Source organism: Budorcas taxicolor, chromosome 12 (genome assembly GCF_023091745.1).
Source record: "Budorcas taxicolor isolate Tak-1 chromosome 12, Takin1.1, whole genome shotgun sequence".
NCBI lineage: Eukaryota > Metazoa > Chordata > Mammalia > Artiodactyla > Bovidae > Budorcas > Budorcas taxicolor.
This window is the reverse complement of record NC_068921.1, coordinates 3,859,571-3,880,353: the sequence shown is the minus strand read 5'-3', so window position 1 is coordinate 3,880,353 and position 20,783 is coordinate 3,859,571.

Genomic DNA, 20,783 nt, shown 5'->3' with positions numbered 1-20,783 from the left:
TTAAAAAAAAAAATAACTGCTTTAGAATCACCTGCAAAATTATGTTAGATCATCACTGATCACAAGTTTCTTTTCAGCAACCTATTTCCAGTGATCCATAAGAAAAGTCACTCTAGGAATGAATAACATGTAAGAGGAATTAAACCTGCCTTTAATTAAAATATTATTTTTTTCCTATACTTAAATGAGCAGAAAGTAATCTGAGAAAGACTTCTCACTAATGTTGATAGAGATTTTAAGATAGTACTTAACATGAAGACTTCCTTCAGAGCTGAGCATGCTTTTTGAGCTTCACATTATTTGAGTTATCTTTAATTCCATCAGAAATAAAGCATAAAATGGTAAAGTTTGCTATATCTGAGAAAAACCATTTGTCTTAATTCAGTGTCATGGAGAATCTTTCAGAGAAATATCAAGGATTGTCAAATGTTGCTAAACCAATGGACCATATTAGATTTATAGCATGATGCATACTTCTGTTGAAAGCAATATTATATTACTAGAGAATACAATAGACTTGGTTATGGAAGACAAATCTAGTTATATATTTGTCATAAAGTATGCACTCATAAGTTTTCTATTCATTTCAATTGTCACAAAGTACCACATGCATCTTAACTAAACTCTTGATGGTTTTAAAACAGAGAGAGAGAGGTCTAATGCACATAATAATAATAAAGACACTTTAAAAAAATTAGATCTTGTCTGCAAGGGCTTAACTAGGCATTAGATCAAGAAATACCTGAGTTATTATTACAGTAGTAACAAATAAATACATTCAACTATCAGGTGAAAACTCTGTTGTGGCGGGAAAAGTGTCTTTATTTGTGTGTTTTGTCATACTTGGCAACTATATTTCAAATCTTGGTTATCCTCCAAGTTTTATTTTTTTATAATTAAGTCATTCAGATGTATAACACAAATTATTGGCTCTTTCCTGCCCTCAATAGCTTAATCCATTCTTTGAAAGAAACAGAAATAATCTTAGAAAAAAAATACTCTACCAAAAAATTAAAGCTTAAAGTAAACAAACTCAAAAATCAAACAGCTATGAAAAATAAATCAAAGAAGCTTTCATAAATAAATTTATGAAACTGTCATAAATGATTTTAGGAAATTTTAATAATTCAGCAAATATATGCATTTTATTTTCAAAATTTATTCAAATAAATTGTGTCATTTGTTTCTGTTGTTAGTTAGTCACTAAGTCGTGTCTGACTTTTCTGCAACCCTATGAACTGTAGCCTGCCAGGCTCCTCAGTCCATAGGATTTCTTAGGCAAGAATACTGGAGTGGGTAGCCATTTCCTTCCACAGGGGATTTTCCCAACCTAGGGATGGAATTCATCTCCTGCACTGGCAGGTGGATACTTTACCACTGAGCCACCTGTGAAGTCATTTGTTTTTAACAACCCTTTAAGCTCAAATTTATTATGTCCTTTTTAAATAAATTAAATTTGTAAACTGTTATAAGCTTAGACATCAGTGGGGGGCAATGGAATAAGATTCTAGCTTTGCATTTGATAAAAAGTGTGAAACCAGCGATGTCTTCCTGCACAAGTGTACAACATCAGTAAAAAATACCAACACTGTGCCTTTAAAGACTATGATACATAAAATGACATTAATGAAACCAGAAATACTTATTCTCAAGAAAAGAAAACTTGCAGAAGATAGATTTAAAATGGTTGTTTTGTAGTATAGAGTTATTTCTTTTTCTTTTTTTCTTTCTTTCTTGTTTGTACATAGGGATGAATGGTGGTCATGAAGAGCCAGTGACACGGAAGCCTATGTGTGCACAAATAATAATATCTAACAGTGTTCCATAGTGGGGCAAGCTCGCCATCTCTGGAAGCATTCAAAGTTTAAGTGTCTGGGAAGAACACAGAGAAAGGATTTCTAGAGTCCGAGTCTTGAGCTTGGATTCTTGTTCTATCACTGGACAGTGAACTTGAGCATTGTGAATAATGAAAGTAGTTACATCATAAAGTTGTTGAGGATTAAATGAAGTAAGAGATGAAAATCCCTTAATGTGGTAGGTTTCCAAATATAGCATATGAAGACATCCTTATATTTTACATATTATTATTCCACACATGCATCAATTCCCTTCTGTTTATAGGGCATTTACAGATCAACTCCTAATCATTAAACATAAAGTGCCACCTAAAGTGTAAAGAAAAATAAGACAGACTCCTAATTTTGAGGAGCTCATTGTTCTCAAATTAAATGAAATGGCAAATCATCTCAAAATGGCCTGACAGGTACTAACCAGAAAGTGTGGGAACACAGAGGAGGCAGGCACTGGGTTCACCTGAATTTCTAAGCAGCGGACAGGAAGCCATAGAAGGATTTACAGCTTAGAGCTCCTTTCTATTCTGGGTATTTCTGAAATACTTACATAATTTCTACAAGTAGCTATTCTCATCATTGCTTGAAACTTCATATGTTACTGTTAGAAAGTAGACTGGTATTCAGTATTCACTTCAAAATGTATGTATCAAAAGGGCTGGAAATGAATTGAAAGCAGGACTACAGCTTTTATCTGAAAGCTATAGCTGCACATTAATTCGAGAGAAGTGATGGAAACCAAGAAGATCATAAACCTCACAAGCCACTCTTTGGTACTCCTACCTCTGGATTTACACTATGAAACACACCCTTATCATTGTTGGTATTTCCTAAAATATGTTTTTATTAAAACCTAAATTCAAAACACTGTAAATTTGACAAAACTACCTTTCTCTCGCTAGAGTACACAGTTTAACATAGCCAGACTCTTTCTACTTGGAGAAGCTTCTCCACTGGCTCCATGTTTCAGGGTCTTTTCCATTCTTCAAATGCCCATTGAAATCTACATTATTCTTCTTACCCAATGATTCTTCTTAATAAATGAGCATTTTCTTTTATGTAATATCATACAAATATCATTTTTATATTCTACCATAATTTGTGTTAACATAGATTTTTGCTGTTTTCTTGTTTTTATGAGTCTTAGTGATTGATGAATCATCACTCACAACCCGTAAAACTCTACTTTGCTCCATAAACGTTTGTTAAATAGTGAAACTGAGCAACCCATTAAACAGCCCTTACCTGTTTAATCCTAAAAGGGGTAAAGAAGTAGTTGTAGCAAATATTAATAATTTTACATAATTCTAGTCTTAAGAACTCTCGCAATATAATTTGCTCTCAAATAATGTGGTTCAGCAAAATAACTAGTCACATATTCCTATCAAACTCTTTTGTTATATGATTGCTAAATTGCAACTCAGTAGCCAATATCCTCTGCTTCAGTCTTGTCCTTTGATAAAGCTTTATAAATTATGTGAATCATAGAAAATAAAGGGGCAAGTTGAGCATTATCTAAATCATAGAGCTAGTAAATAAAAGCAATCCATTGGTATATGATTTTGTGCCAACATTTCATTATGTCTCTCAGGTTATTCTAATACACTTTAGAGACAGTCGATCCTTTTTTACAGCATCAATAGGTCCTAAGAAAAAGGGTACATACAAATTTTAAAGTGAAAAGCTAATAGAAAAGGATGAGTGAAACAAGTATTTCTTAAAAATTGCATTGCAAAAAACTGTTTAAAAAACTATTTCCCTCAAAGAAATTTTCCAGTTTTGATATTTGCATGATTTAATATCTATCTGTAATTCCTGCAGAGAATGACTATAACTGTGATGGGAATTATGTGATGAGCCTTAGAACTTCAATACTTTAGTTGGCTTTAGGGTAAAGACAGCCAGTGTGTTAGAATAGTACAGAAGTTTATTAACAAATCTATTTGCTCTAAGCTAGTAACTATATCATTGTTTCTTACTTTCACCTTCCTTGCCTATACTCTTTTCAGTTCAGTTCAGTTCAGTCACTCAGTCGTGTCTGATTCTTTGTGACCCTATGAATTGCAGCATGCCAGGCCTCCCTATCCATCACCAATTCTTGGAGTTCACCCAAACTCATGTCCATCGAGTCAGTGATGCCATCCAGCCATCTCATCCTCTGCCGTCCCCTTCTCCTCCTGCACCCAATCCCTCCCAGCATCAGAGTCTTTTCCAATGAGTCAACTCTTTGCATGAGGTGGCCAAAGTACTGGAGTTTCAGCTTTAGCATCAGTCCTTCCAATTAACACCTAGGACTGATCTTCTTTAGGATGGACTGATGCTCTTTTAGGCTTTCTCAAATTTTTATTCTATTTTAGTTTAATAATGTTCACCTAAAGCAACACTTACCTAAGTGAGCAGCATGAAAGAATAGTGCCATGATGTATTCTATAATAAAATGGAACCATCATCATATAAGCCTGGAAAATACTACAAAACCCATTGCTGCTAAGTCACTTCAGTTGTGTCCGACTCTGTGCGACCCCATGGACTGCAGACACCCAGGTTCCTCTATCCATGGGATTTTCCAGGCAAGAGTACTGGAATGGGTTGCCAAAACCCATTAGTGTTAGTGTTAGTTCCTCAGTCATGCCTGACTCTTTGCGACCCCATGGACTGCAGCCCACCAGGGTTGCCGTTTCCTTCTCCAGGCTAAAACCCATTACCATTTAGCAATTCAATATGCACATTGATATATTAAGTCCCAATAAATCATACAGTAAAAATATCTCTTTAACTTGGTTAGCCAACATTTTTTTTTATATTTACCAGGTGACTCATTAGAAATAATAAAGAATTGATAAAGCACCACTGTGTTGACAATTATATTGATAATTCACCAATGATAAATTCTTTGCAGCCAAAGATGGAGAAGCTCTATATAGTCAGCAAAAACAAGACCAAGACCTGACTGTGGCTCAGATCATGAACTCCATAATGCCAAATTCAGACTTAAATTAAAAAAGTAGGGAAAACCAGTAGACCATTCAGATATGACCTAAATCAGATCCCTTATGACTATACAGTGAAAGTGACAAATAGATTCAAGAGATTAGATCTGATAGCAGAGTGCCTGAAGAACTATAGGTGGAGGTTCATGACATTGTACAGGAGACAGGGAGCAAGACCATCCCCAAGAAAAAGAAATACAAAAAAGCAAAATGGTTGTCTGAGAAGCCCTTACAAATAGTTGTGAAAAGAGGAGCTAAAGACAAATGAGAAAAGGAAATATATACCCATCTGAGTGCAGAGTTCCAAAGAATAGCAAGGAGAGATAAGAAAGCCTTCTTTGGTGATCAGTGCAAAGAAACAGAGGAAAACAACAGAATGGGAAAGACTAGAGATCTCTTCAAGAAAATTAGAGATCCCAAGGGAACATTTCATGTAAAGATGGGCACAGTAAAAGACAGAAATGTTATGGAACTAACAGAAAAAGAAGACATTAAGAAGAGGTGGCAAGAATACACAGAAGAATTATATGAAAAGAGATCTTCATGACCCAGATAATCGCGATGGTGTGATCACTCACCTATAGCCAGATATCCTGGAATGCAAAGTCAAGTGGGTCTTCGGAAGCATCACTATGAACAAAGCTAGTGCAGGTGATGGATTCCAGTTGAGCCATTTCAAATCTTAAAAGATGATGTTGTGAAAGTGCTGCACTCAATATGCCAGCAAATTTGGAAAGCTTAGCAGGGGCCAGAGGACTGGAAAAGGTCAGTTTTCATTCCAATCCCATAGAAGGGCAATGCCGAAGATGCTCAAACTACTGCACAACTACACTCATCTCACACTCTAGCAAAGTAATGCTCAAAATTCTCTAAGCCAGGCTTTAACAGTACATGAACTGTGAACTGCCGATGTTCAAATTAGATTTAGAAAAGGCAGCGAAACCAGAGATCAAATTGTCAACATCCAATGGATCATCAAAAAAGCAAGAGAGTCCCAGAAAAACATCTACTTCTGTTTTACTGTCTATGCCAAAGCCTTTGACTGTGTGAATTACAACAAACTGTGGAAAATTCCTAAAGAGATGGGAATGCCAGACCACCTGATCTGCCTGCTGAGAAATCTGTATGCAGGTCAAGAAGCAACAGTTAGAACTGGACATGGAACTACAGACTGGTTCCAAATGGGGAAACGAGTACGTCAAGGCTGTATATTGTCACCCTGCTTATGTAACTTATATGCAGAGTACATCATGAGAAATGCTGGGCTGGAGGAAGCATAAGCTGGAATCAAGTTTGTTGGGAGACATATCAGTAACCTCAGATATGCCATAACCTCAGATGACATCACCCTTATGGCAGAAAGCAAAGAAGAACTAAAGAGCCTCTTGATGAAAGTGAAAGAGGAGAATTAAAAAGTTGGCTTAAAGCTCAACATTCAGAAAACTAAGATCATGGCATCCGGTCCCTCACTTAATGGCAAATAGATGGGGAAACAGTGACTGACTTTATTTTCTTGGGCTCCAAAATCACTGCAGATGGTGACTGCAACCATGAAAATAAAAGGTGCTTGCTCCTTGGTAGAAAAACTATGACCAACCTAGACAGAATATTGTAAAGTAAAGACATTACTTTGCCAACAAACTCTGTCTAGTCAAACCTATGGTTTTTCCAGTAGTCATGTATGGATGTGAGAATTGGACTATAAAGAAAGGTGAAGGCCAAAAAATGATGCTTTTGAACTGTGGTGTCAGAGAAGACTCTTGAGAGTCCCTCAGACTGCAAGGAGATCCAACCAGTCCACCCTAAAGGAAATCAGTCCTGACTATTCATTGGAAGGATTGATGCTGAAGCTGAAACTCCAATACTTGGCCACCTGATGCAAAGAACTGACTCATTGGAAAAGATCCTGATGCTGGGAAGATTGAAGCTGGAGAAGGGGATAACAGAGGATGAGATACTTGGATGGCATCACCAACTTGATAGACATGAGCTTGAGTAATCTCTGTGAGTTGGTGATGGACAGGAAAGTCTGGCATACTGCAGTCCTTGGGGTCGCAAAGAGTCGGACACGACTGAGCAACTGAACTGACCTGAACTGAACTGAATGCACCATGGATCACATTAAGCATATTACCTTCAATGTATCATTAATTTCATCACCACTCTAAGAAATATGTGTTATTATTACACAGGCTTGAAGATGAGAAAATATTGTTTTGCTAAATTAGAGAATCATCTGAGATTAATAAAAGTGCTAGACTCAGGACTGATCTGACTCAAGAATCCATGCTTGTACCCCCCTTTCTCTTCCATCCTAATATAATTGCATGACTTTATAAAACTGTTTTAGATTTGATGGGGAAAAGGGAATATAATGAAGATAATAGAGAAGTTCCTGTTCAAAATATGCTTTTGCTGTGAAAAAATGCTATTTGAAGGTAAAGCCTGGTAGCAGTTAACAAAGTTGTGTTATTGTAAACAGAAATCTCATAGAACTTAAAAGTTCTTTTCTATCCTAGATGCACAGTTCTCTGGGCTATATCAACAATCTTCAATAAGATTTTTACCATCACATTTTTTCTTAGATTCTTAATATCTGTTCCATTCTTTCTTTTCTTTTATTCATTTGTACCTTACAGTTTTGATATTTTATTTACAGTTCATATTTACAAAGTGTTGAAGTAATGTTTCAGTTTAAACAGTCTTAATATTTGTTTTCTTAAAATTAACTTAAAGTCAAATAAGCTCAACAATTAAAAAGAAAAACTAAATGAGTGATTCAGTTCAATTCAGTTCAGTCACTCAATCGTGTCCGACTCTTTGTGAGCCCATGGACTGCAGCATGCCAGTCAACCCTGTCCTTCAACAACTCCCGGAGTTTACTCAAACTCATGTCCATTGAGTTGGTGATGCCATCCAACCATCTCATCCTCTGTTGTCCCCTTCTCTTCCTGCCCTCAATCTTTCCCAGCATCAGGCTCTTTTCAAATGAGTCAGTTCTTTGCATCAGGTGGCCAAAGTATTGGAGTTTCAGCTTCAACATCAGTCCTTCCAATGCATATTCAGGACTGATTTCCTTTAGGATGGACTGATTGGATCTCCTTGCAGTCTGAGGGACTCTCAGGAATCTTCTCCAACACCCCAGTTCAAACACATCAAATGAGTAATTACATATGCAATTAATTTACATAATAAATTACTGGGTTTTAAAAACGCTTAAAAATTAGGGTACCTTCAGCAGGCTCTTACTCAGTGTTGGATAATATACCAGGCACACGATAAAAACTAAAGTGAGATGTGAATTCTGTCTTCAAGGAGCAAGGAATCTAGTGGTGAAAATAGTTACATAGCAAATAAAATTCTATTATTCCAATACCGAGAGTGAGAAGTAGAATGAATGCAGTGAGCATGGAGAATTATGGAAACCCAGAAAGTATCTCTCTCCCATTTCTGGAAGGTCAATGGACTAACAAAATGAATGTGAGGAAGAATGGGGTTCCAACAGAACTGCATTCTGTAATCACTGATATGAAAACCAGAAGTGTGTGTGTGTGTGTGTGTGTGTGTGTGTGTCTAAGTTTGAATAAGTGCCTCATGACTGTCAGGGCATGACATATAAATAATGAAATGGCACCACAAGAAATTGCACAGGCAGATGCAGATCCAGCTTGTAGGTCTGCTATATAAATAAATATATGAAATACAATGAAAATTTTATGCGGAGAACTGACAAGGTTAGATTTGCGTTCTTGATAGATTACAGTGGCTTTAATCTGGGGAACTAATTTTCATGAACCAATGACGAGACAAATTGGACTTTATCATGATTATTGAGGAAAGAGATGATGAGGACTTGAGTAAAAGCAGTGGTAATAAAGATGGAGTGGAACAGATCAATTCATGCAAGCATAAGATAGTAGATGGATTACATTTGATATGTGTGTGGGAAGGGTGCCATCACTTGAAAGTTTATGTTCTCCCAAAATTTTATATCCTAACCCCAGTGTGTTGGTATTTGGAGATAGAGCTATTGGGAGGCAATTACGTTCAGAAGAGGTCAAGAAGGTGGCACCCCATGTTGGGGCCAGTGCCATTATAAGCAGAGTGTGCTCTGTCTCTCCCTCTCTCCCTCTCTGTCTCCATCACACGAGGACACAGTGAAAGTGGTCATCTGCAAGCCTGGAAAAGAGAGAGCTCTATGAAAAACAAATGTCTGTTGCCTAAGCTAGCTAGGCTTTGGTATTTTTTTTGTGTGTGTTGTTTTATAGCAGCCTGATTAACTCAGTTGATTAACTCAGGCTGCTATTAAAAAAAAAAAAAAAAGGCTAGCTAGCTAGCTTAGGCAACAGACATTTGTTTTTCATAGAGCTCTCTCTTTTCCAGGCTTGCAGATGACCACTCTCACTGTGTCCTGATTAAGACAGAGAATGGGACTAGAAGTTGTTAAACTCAACTCCCCCATATCTACACTGTGTGTAAGGCTGAATGATGGAGGCACAAACTAAAATTGAGAAAAGAGGAGTATTATGTTTGAAGGAAGGACAATTGGTTTTGATGTGTGCATACTGAATTTGAGGCAAGGATGTCTAATAAGAAATTTCATATATATAAGAGGTGATGAGGAGCTTCCCTGATAGCTCAACTGGTAAAGAATCTGCCTGCAGTGCAGGAGACCCCAGTTTGATTCCTGGGTAAGGAAGATCCACTGGAGAAGGAATAGGCTACCCACCCCAGTACTCTTGGGCTTCCCTTGTGGCTCAGCTGGTAAAGAATCTACCTGCAATGCATAAGATCTGGATTCAGTCCCTGAGTTGGGAAGATCCCCTGGAGAAAGGAAAGGCTACCCATTCCAATATTCTGGCCTGGAGATTTCCATGGACTGTATAGTCCATGGGGTCACAAAGAGATGGACATGACTGAGTGACTTTCACTCACTCACTCAAGAGGTGATGAAAGCATGACCAAAAGGAGGGAAAGAGGCAAAAGCTACTGGAAGATATAAATATGCATAGATGTTCCTCAAATACCTCCAAAGAGCTTTTCCCTCTCTATATATCACATAAGGTAAGATAAAAGGTAATATTGCTTTAAGTTAATTGAAAAATGTCAGATATTTTGCATACTCAGCTTCCTCCTCTTGTGAAGTTTAATTTCCTTTGGCAATACTTTATTTTCTTGAGGGATGAAGGCCATTTTGGAGACACGTTTATTGAATATAAGTAAGAAACTAAAAGAATTCCATACTGATATCCCAAAAGCAATTGAGAGACAAAGAAGGAAAATGATCTAAAAAGAAGATAGTATGGTTTTTGTGGGTATGAAAAAGAATATTTCTATTACAAGAAAGTAGAATTCAACTCAATTTAAGAAAAATAAGAATTATTTGGCTCACATGACAAAATGTTCAGTGGTATCTGGCTTCAGGCATCACTGTTTCAGGGTCTCCAACAGTGTCATCAAAGCTTAAATACTACTCTCTTTCCCTGCTCTCCTTTTCTCTGAAGGGTCTTGCTCTCTTGTTACTCTGTCTGTGGTTGGGATTCCTAGTAGCTCTTTGCTTATATCATCCTAAGAATTTTATTAGGAAAAAAAGTTTATTTATTTTAAGCTCAAAAGAAAATCCCAGAATTAAGTCTTATTGGCCAGACTTGAGGCATGTGTTTATCCCAGAACCATTATCTCCAGTGTGGATAGAGTGTGCAGATTGGCTCAGCCTGAATTGTTTGCCCACAAAGGATGCTGGCTTGGGAGAAGATACAGCACCACTGAAATGGGAGGAAATCTCCAACCAGAAGTCAGGTTTTGACTTAAGAAAGAAAAATGGAACCTGGCATGGCAGAGTCAACAGCTATTCACCACAGAGCCTCACCACAAAAATAAATAGCTTGGAAGGAAGAAAGGTGTGCCTGTGTGTTGAGTTTGTGTGCATCCGGCTGTGTGTCCACATTCACAGTGAGAAGAGTCTACAGCAGGCTACTCCATCCTAGTTTTTTTCATTTGAGAGATTCCTCCTTTTCACTCACTGGATTTAAAAAGCTGGAGAAGACTCTCACTGGGTCCTTGCTCCTAATAATTGTATTAGCTCTTAAGAAGGCATCTGAGACATCTCTGGGTAACTTCAGTCCTGTCATCCCCTGTCACTTTCATTCGAAGCAAATAATGCTGTGTCCAATTTAGCATCAGAAAAACTTGCTCTGAATTCATTCCCTAAATGTTGACACATCATAGGAAATGTACAAATGACAGCTCATCAAAATGTGTCCAGAACGGTCAGGGACCACATAATGATCAAGACAATATGAAATTTAAAACCATTTTCCTGTTGCCTTCTTTCCTTCACTGTCAATACACTCATTTTTACACTCCCTCCCTCGTTTCCTGTTGTCTGCCTCCATTAAATTAACAAAAAGACAGTTATCAATCATGCGCAATTCAATGTGGATGGCGCTGAGAGTGGCAGCCTTGCTCCTTGTCCTTCTGCAAACTGCTGAGAGTCAGAGGGATTGTGAAACTGATTTTCTATATAGCTCCAGAGAACTAAAACTCATTTTTCCGCTCTGCAAAAATAGAACTGGGAGAATAGTATTGATTTTTACTTCATTTTAATACAACATGCGATATGTCAGTTAAATTAAATGCCAAATACATACTAAGTATCTAAATACTCTACAAAATTTATAAAATCATTTAATTTATTAAATATCAAAATCTCAAGCAAATTACTTTTAAACAGTACTTTATAAGAAAGAAAAAGTTGAGCACTTTTTACATGACATACTAATAAGTTAGAAGCCACCCTGGACACTCAATGGAAATGTGTTTTTGAATAGTTGTACATAGCATATTTAGAGTAAATATAGAAAATGAATGCATGCTCTGTGAAGGCAATTAGAATCAAATAGAATCAAATCTGTTCCCAGAAAGCAGTTTAGTGTCTGACATAGTAGGTTCTGCATAAATATTTGTTGAATGATCAAATGAAAGAGAATTCCATTATATAAGATCTGGAAACAGAAATTGTACACACAGTAACTAATGCAAGAGTTCTTTGGAGAAAACAGACTAAAAAACAAAAAAGAAGGGGGAAATCATCATGCTGAGCTTCAGCTACACCAATCTCAATTAATAATCAAGGTTCTATATTACTAGAGTAAAAATCTTTGAGAGAAAATGTAAATTGCTTCCTGACAGCTTCTGTAATGCTAATAGGATCTTTAGACTCCATTGTTGCACTGATGATTCACCTGTTAAGAAGCAAGCACACTTTTTTTCCCCTCATTTTCAGCCCATTTCTGGTCTGATTTGCTTTAGATGATTTAGACTCTGCTGCATCTGAACTGTGACTTTGCTTATCAGGAAAGAGAATGAAAAATGAACAAAAGAAGGGGAAGAGGATTGTAAGAAGGAAAAGAGAAAAAAAAAAAAAAAGAGTGTAAAAGTATCTCAGTATCCTGCCCAGTCTTTATGCTTTAGGTTGAAATGTTAAGTATTTGTAGGACTTTTCCCTGGATCTAACTCCTGCAACATGTACTGTCTGGCATCCAGAGGATGTTACTCTATGGTGTGTGAAACAAAACTTGTTTTGTTTTGGTTTGCTTTTCAAACTGTCTGCAGTCCATAGCAACAGAGTTAGGGACAACTAACTTCATTAATACAAGATCCATCTTCTTAACAAAGTTCAAGTATACACTCTTTTACCATTCCTCACTGCAACCACTCCTTGTGACCACAACTGAAGTTTGTCAGTTTAAGTCCTAAGTATATATCTTGCCCATTAGCAGGCAGCTTTGACAATTTTTGAATAATATTAAAGCATTCCAGAGCCCAGGAAGGCCAGAGAGAAAGCATTAAGCCAAGTGTCCCTTTCCCTAGAAAGCTGCCACTCTGTCACTGCCACGGGGCATAAATGAAGCTGTGATGACCTGTGGGCAATATATGAATTCAGAACAAGCCACAGCATTTCATTTTAAAAGCTAAAGCTCTCATATTTACTTTACCCAGTGATAAGACCATATGTCGGATTTGTTATTGCAAACCTCAGATGTGGAGTGTGGGTTTACACTCAAACACCTGTAAGTGATCCTTTTTAAGACTAGTACGATAAGGTGAATAAAGAGCCTGAATTAATATAAATCTTATTACAAGTGAAGTGAAACTGGATCCCCCATCTTGATTTGCATTACTGTTGTGTTTTTATGGTTTCCCTCTCGGGAAAACTAAGTCTGAAATACTATGCACAGAATGATGATATGGTAACCTGGTCAATCCAGCAATATTGGTTTATTTGCAGGCAGTTATTCAGTTGGCTGCTATGTTAATGCATTTTTTTTTTAATTTTTTAGTGCAGACCCACAAAGGATCACACGAATTTCCCAGTTTAAAAACATTAATTTCATTCCCCCATTTCTGAGTTCTGTTCTTTTCTCACTTTTCCATGATTATATAGCCTATCTGTATGAATTTATAATGCATGTAGAGCATTTCCTTGTGTGGAAGCTTTCTGGCAGTGATAGACTAGCAAAATCCACTTTTCATTTTAATGTCTATTAACTTGTTTAGTCTTTCTCTCTCGGAAAGAACCTGAAAAGTCTCAGTAGAAGTGTCAGTTTTAAGAGAAAGCAAGCTTACTCTTGAATAATAAAAACTGCTGAATGTGTGCTATATTTTAAAAATTCATCAAAATGGCGTAATTTCCTTTAAATGCATCAAATTTTATGAATTAAAGTTGCCCTACCCTGGTCTTTCTGCACATTAGCATTTTTGATAGCTGGTTAGTAAACGTAAGCATCATAATGGGTTCTTCTAAGATGATTTTTAAGACTCTTTAGAGAGCTACTCTGGCTTATCTATGTTAGAAACATCTACATTGAAAACATCACACTTGCAAAAACTACACTATCTGTAAGGTAGTTAAAATGTGATTTTGTCACCATTTTGCCTAGTAATAAGTGAGGGAGGGAGAATAAAAGATTAGAATTCACTTCATTAATACAGGATCCATCTTCTTAACAAAGTTCAAGTATACAGTGCAGAACTGTTAATTCTCATGACCATCCTGTACTTTAGATCCAGAAAGCATTCATCTTGCCTAAATGAAGCTTTGCACCCTTTAACCAACACCTCCCCATCGCACCTCCCTCTGCTCCCTGGCAACCACCATTGTAATCTCTGCTTTTATACATTTGACTGTTTTATTTCTATTGCTTTATTGAGATATAATTGACATATAACATTGTATCAGTTTAGGGAAGCCCATATAAAACATAATGATTTGATAAGTATATAGTGAAATGATTATCATAAATTTAGTTAGCATTACCTCACATAGTTACAATATTTTTTTGTGATGAAAACTTTTAAGATCCTTTCTCTTAGAAACTTTCAAATACACAGTAAAGTACTGTCAAATATATTTAACAATAATAACCATGCTGTATGTTACATCACCAGTACTTATTTGTCTTAAAACTGGAAGCTTTTACCTTCTAACCACCTTCCCCAATTTTACAAGCCCTCACTCACCAGCCTCTGGGAGCTACCAATCTTTATGCTTTTGAGTTTCTACACATAAGTGAGATCATACAGTATTTATCTCTCTCTGACTTATTTTGCTTACCATGATACCCTCAAGACTTCTCCATGTTTTTGCAAATGAGACCTTCTGATATGCTTTCTACTGCATAAGCATGTACTCAGTACAGGATAGCTAATAATGAAAGATGGGACAACAAAAAATCATTTTATCAATTATTACTTTTTCCTTTCTACATTTTTAAGGATACAATAAACTGCATTGCATCATCTGGTGAAGAATATTAGTCTATGAAAAAAAAAGGGTTAATGTGGAAACATTCACTGATACGTCTACTCATTTTAGTCCAGAAGGAACTGCATGCTAAACTTTCTTGGTTGTCTTCACAGATAACAAAGCATGGAGCTCATGGCAAATTTATATTGTGAGGGGCAATAATGATTTTTATGCTGAAAGTAAATGCTTTACTTATCACGATTGGTGTGTATGTTTTTAACCTCAAGCTATTCTTAAGGAAATTTCTCTGTCAGAATTTTAACAAGCAGGTGTAAGCTTAGAAATGAAGACAAATCCACAGAATGAATGCAGTCAGTGCCAGTGCGAGGTCCTATGTCCACATCCTGTAACTACATGTTGTCAAGAACTAGTCAAGTACAATTAAGGCAAAATAATACAATCAAGGATACCAGTTAGTGTAGCAATGAGATTAACATTCAAATTTGACCCTGAAATATATAAATAAATGGAAATAATGCAAGAAATAGAAGGTCATTCACTTATTCATATTGCAGCAAAATAAGGGAAAGTGGGAATGTGCTAATTGGAAGCAATAATCCCAGGGTTGTAAGTATACTTAATACTCATCCATAGCACCACTTATCTCCCAACCTTAATCTTGTTACTAGATTCACAGAAAGGAATCTGTTATTTCTAAAAATGACTTTTTCAAACTCTACAAAGCGTATGAAAAAAAAAGGAGTATATTATTTATTCTGACTCTGGGAGCTGAGTGGATTAATTCAACCATCTTTTGTAAATGTGTTTTTATGTTACATCAAAGCTAAATGACTCTCTGCTGTTGGCAATGCGTACCTGGGTCTCAGTTCTTCCTTTGACTGGGAGAGTGATGATGAGCACGTTGTTAAATGTCCCCGAGCCCCAGTATCCTTATCTACATATTGAGGAAATAAGATACATGTACTTGTCAAAGAGAACTGCTTCAGAACTCAAAGGCAAAGCACTTTATTAGCCATTAACAAATTGGTTAAGAGCAGACTCTGAATTGATTTGCCTCAATTCTTACCCAGGCTTTATGCTTACAAGCTGTAGAGACATGGGCTAGTGATTTCACCTTTCTGTACATCAGTTTCCTCTCCAGTAAAATGAGGATGACAGTACTATTTACCTCATAGAGTTGTCAGAATTGAAAGGGTTAATTTAGGTAAAGAAATTTGTGTTTGGCATATACTGCTATCTAAGCATTTGTTGTTATTGCTATAGATATAATGTTGAGAATTCTAACAGATTGTTCTTCATACACAACATAAACTGATTACACTGAAGTTTAAGCACATATTTGAGTTGGTGGAAAAAGAGTTTAAAGAAAATGATTCAGCACAGAAAGAGTGAAAATGATCTCCCCAAAGCTAAGGCAATCATCAAAAATTCCCTGGGCCTTCATTACCCTAAACTGTCAATTTATTGTATTTCAGTGCCCTATAATGATGGCGGTCATTAAGACTTGCTAAAAATATAACTGCATTACATCAAACACCTTTCAAAGTTAATACAAGAATCTAAGTTATACACACTCACAAATATATGTAGCTTTAGAGCAAGTATTTAGCTTCAAAAAAAATTCCATATCTTTTTTCAACAAAATAAGGTGAGATAGCTGACTAGAAAGATGATGAATGCACAGATATGTAGTCAGAATTTTGTTGCCATGAGAAAATATATTCTGGTCTCGGTTTGGAATGTAAGATATTAGGGATATTGGTTCAATGGTCAGTGGTCTCCTAGCAGGAGGCCACTGACTCACAGGGGAAGACCAGGTCATGTTACCACCTGAGAAGGAGGAAATTCCCATCTCTCAGCCTGCTGCTTTTCCATGGGGATGGTCTTGATCCCTGTCTGCTGTACAATATCACGAACCTCATTCCATAGTTCATCAGGCACTCTATCTATCAGATCTAGGCCCTTAAATCTATTTCTCACTTCCACTGTATAATCATAAGGGATTTGATTTAGGTCATACCTGAATGGTCTAGCGGTTTTCCCTACTTTCTTCAATTTGAGTCTGAATTTGGTAATAAGGAGTTCATGATCTGAGCCACAGTCAGCTCCTGGTCTTGTTTTTATTGACTGTATAGAGCTTCTCTATTTTTGGCTGCATAGAATATAATCAATCTGATTTCAGTGTTGACCATCTGGCAATGTACATGTGTAGAGTCTTCTCTTGTGTTGTGGGAAGAGGGTGTTTGCTATGACCAGTGCATTTTCTTGGCAAAACTCTATTAGTCTTTGCCCTGCTTCATTCTGAGGTCTTACAAATAGCTATGAAAAGAAGAGAGGCGAAAGGCAAAGGAGAAAAGGAAAGATATAAGCATCTGAATGCAGAGTTCCAAAGAATAGCAAGAAGAGGTAAGAAAGCCTTCTTCAGCGATCAATGCAAGGAAATAGAGGAAAACAACAGAATGGGAAAGACTAGAGATCTCTTCAAGAAAATTAGAGATACCAAGGGAATATTTCATGAAAATATGGGCTCGATAAAGGACAGAAATCATCTGGACCTAACAGAAGCAGAAGATATTAAGAAGAGGTGGCAAGAATACACAGAAGAACTGTATAAAAAAGATCTTCACTACCCAGATAATCATGATGATGTGGTCACTAATCTAGAGACAGACATCTTGGAATGTGAAGTCAAGTGGGCCTTAGAAAGCATCACTATAAACAAAGCTAGTGGAGGTGATGGAATTCCAGCTGAGCCATTTCAAATCCTAAAAGATGATGCTGTGAAAGCGCTGCACTCAATATGCCAGCAAATTTGGAAAACTCAGCAGTGGCCACAGGACTGGAAGAGGTCAGTTTTCATTCCAATTCTAAAGAAAGGCAATGCCAAAGAATGCTCAAACTACAGCACAATTGCACTCATCTCACATGCTAGTAAAGTAATGCTCAAAATTCTCCAAGCCAGACTTCAGCAATACGTGAACCGTGAACTCCTTGATGTTCAAGCTGGTTTTAGAAAAGGCAGAGGAACCAGAGATCAAATTGCCAACATCCGCTGGATCATGGAAAAAGCAAAAGAGTTCCAGAAAAACATCTACTTCTGCTTTATTGACTATGCCAAAGCCTTTGACTGTGTGGATCACTGCAAACTGTGGAAAATTCTGAAAGAGATGGGAATACCAGACCACCTCACTTGCCTCTTGACAAATCTGTATGCAGGTCAAGAAGCAACAGTTAGAACTGGACATGGAACAACAGACTGGTTCCAAATAGGAACCAGTCAAGGCTGTATATTGTCACCCTGCTTATTTAACTTATATGCAGAGTACATCATGAGAAACGCTGGACTGGAAGAAACACAAGCTGGAATCAAGATTGCCGGGAGAAATATCAATAACCTCAGTTATGCAGATGACACCACCCTTATGGCAGAAAGTGAAAAGGAGCTAAAAAGCCTCTTGATGAAAGTGAAAGAGGAGAGTGAAAAAGTTGGCTTAAAGCTCAACATTCAGAAAACGAAGATCATGGCATCTGGTCCCATCACTTCATGGGAAATAGATGGGGAAACAGTGGAAACAGTGTTAGACTTTATTTCTTGGGGCTCCAAAATCACTGCAGATGGTGACTGCAACCATGAAATTAAAAGACACTTACTCCTTGGAAGAAAAGTTATGACCAACCTAGATAGCATATTCAAAAGCAGAGACATTACTTTGCCGACTAAGGTCCATCTAGTCAAGGTTATGGTTTTTCCAGTAGTCATGTATGAATGTAAGAGTTGGACTGTGAAGAAGGCTGAATGTTGAAGAATTGATGCGTTTGAACTGTGGTGTTGGAGAAGACTCTTGAGAGTCCCTTGGACTGCAAGGAGATCCAACCAGTCCATTCTGAAGGAGATCAACCCTGGCATTTCTTTGGAAGGAATGATGCTAAAGCTGAAACTCCAGTCCTTTGGCCACCTCATGCGAAGAGTTGGCTCATTGGAAAAGACTCTGATGCTGGGAGGGATTGGGGGCAGGAGGAGAAGGGGACGACCGAGGATGAGATGGCTGGATGGCATCACGGACTCGATGGACGTGAGTCTGAGTGAACTCTGGGAGTTGGTGATGGACAGGGAGGCCTGGCATGCTGCGATTCATGGGGTCGCAGAGTCGGACACGACTGAGCGACTGAACTGAACTGAACTGAACTGAGCCTGCTGCTGCTGCTGCTGCTGCTAAGTCTCTTCAGTCATCTCCGACTCTGTGCAACCCCATAGATGGCAGCCCACCAGGCTCCCCCATCCCTGGGATTCTCTAGGCAAGAACACTGGAGTGGCTGATATAAATCTTGTGCTAGGTACAATCCTCCCCCCATTTCCTCAGATACAGCTTCAGTCTATGTGATGTTGTTGCAGGTTTCCATGGAGTGTATCTGTACTTGAAACTGATTTAAAAGATTTAACATTGTACAGCTCCTCCTCTGAGTTGCCTCTCTTACCACACCCATCAACTGCCAGGCCAGCTTCTTATTTGTTCATTTTTGGTCTTTTTTAGAACCTGATATGCATGCCCTTGATGGTTCAGATAATAAAGAATCTGCTTACAAGGCAGAAGACTGGTGTTCAATTCCTGGATGGGGGACATACCCTGGAGAAGGGAATGGCAACCCACTCCAGTATTCTTGGAGAATTACATGGACAGAGGAGCCTGGTGAGCTATAGTCCATAAGGTCACAAAGAGTTGGGTATGACTAAGTGACTAACACACACATCACGAATAATAGCTAATAGATGGTCAAAAATTCTAAATTTATATCCATTTTATTTTAATGATTACTTGATAGTTTGTACACAATACCAAGGAAAATAAAGATTTATCCACAAAATTAACTTTTAGTGGTTCAAGCAACAAGCAGTTAGGAAAACAACTCATTAAAGAAGAACCAAGCCAATTGATTTTAAGGAGACCTGCAATCATTTTCTACTATAAATCAGAAAAATTGAAAAGTAACAGGCTGTTTAGATTTACAAATGAAAAAAAAATTGCATATGGATATTTTTATACATATTTAGAATGTTAAACGTATTCACAAAAACACAACACAAATTCATTTCACACATAAAAAAGTATGAAATGTGAAATGTTAGGGCATCATTTAATTCATAGGTATATGTGAGTATGACAAGGAGGCTCATTTTATTTCTTCTCTAGTAAGAAGGACACTGCAGTAGAAAATATGGAAATTTCTAACATAGTATTTTCATACGTCTAGACTATCTTAAGAGGACAGTCTTTCTTTGTTTTTGAGGTCATCATAAAACTCAGTGACCTGTGAAGGTAAGAAATTATTGGATCTGTTGCTCTTGGAGCCATGGATCGGGCTGAATCTCAGTGATGTTATAAAGGCACAAAGTATACATTTTTAAAAATTGTGCACCCTAGACATTTTCCATAGTCACATTTTCACTGTGTCAACCAACAGATTTGTCTTGACCATAACAGTCGTATCATGGAAAACGATGAATTTTATATTCTGAAGACTTAGCTATAAAACACGAGTGAACTGACTATGCCTGTTGACCCAAAGTAATCCACACTCAAGTGGTAAATTATAGGATGTATGATCAAAATAAGTAATTTACTTTTGATGCTAGGGAACAACCACATATACTATAAAGCACAGACACATCATTTAGTGAGTTGCAAATGTTAAGCTTTGAAAAGTTATCTTTTCCATTATCCTAAGGACTGTATTGGGTTTCCCTTGTGGCCCAGCGGTAACAAATCCACCGGTAAAGCAGGAGCCACAGAAGACGTGGGTTTGATCCCTGTGTCAGGAAGATCCCCTGAAGGAGGGCAGGGCAACTCACTCCAGTATTCTTTCCTGCAGGATTACATGGACAGAGAAGACTGGTAGGCTATAGTCCTTAGGGTTGCAGAGAGACAGGCATGACTGAAGTGACTCAGCACACACTCAAGGATTGTATTACAACAAAATAAATTTTAAAATTGTTGCGTGATATTTGAGTTCATTATTTGGCAAGTTTGAGTAGCACCAACTGGAAGAAAAGAGACTCAAAGCTGACTCCAGCTGTAGCAGTGACTCAGTCAGTATGACTATGAACTTCACAGCTCAAGTTTTGCTTATAGCAAAAATAGGGGATTAGACAAAAGATCTGGATTCTGACCCAGTTTC